Source organism: Arachis duranensis, chromosome 3 (genome assembly GCF_000817695.3).
Source record: "Arachis duranensis cultivar V14167 chromosome 3, aradu.V14167.gnm2.J7QH, whole genome shotgun sequence".
NCBI lineage: Eukaryota > Viridiplantae > Streptophyta > Magnoliopsida > Fabales > Fabaceae > Arachis > Arachis duranensis.
Window position 1 is genome coordinate 89,148,848 of NC_029774.3, and position 615 is coordinate 89,149,462.

Sequence of the window (615 nt, forward strand, 5' to 3'; positions counted from 1 at the left end):
GTCCGACCTCTTTGGTGTGAGGTGGACCTTCAACATGTCCAATCTCTTTGGTGTGAGGTGGACCTCTAACTCGTCCGGCCTCTTTGGTGTGAGGTGGACCTCTAACTCGTCTGACCTCTTTGGTGTGAGGTGGACCTCTAACTCGTCTGACCTCTTTGGTGTGAGGTGGACCTCTAACTCGTCTGACCTCTTTGGTGTGAGGTGGACCTCTAACTCGTCTGACCTCTTTGGTGTGAGGTGGACCTTAACTCGCCCGACCTCTTCGGTGTGAGGTGGACCTTCAACTTGTCCGACCTCTTTGGTGTGAGGTGGACATCTAACTCGTCCGACCTCTTTGGTGTGAGGTCGACCTCTAACTCGTCCGACCTCTTTGGTGTGAGGTGGACCTTCAACTTGTGCGACCTCTTTGGTGTGAGGTGGACCTCTAACTCGTCCGACCTCTTTGGTGTGAGGTGGACCTCCAACTCATTCGACCACTTTGGTTTTTGATTGGGCGAGTTGATGGGATCTTCTCAGTGTTGCATATTTCTCGGTAGATATCCACAACAGACACCCGAAGGGGGTGTAATTGTGGTATTTTCTAGGCTTCTCTCCATGTTGATCTTCTTTTTTCTT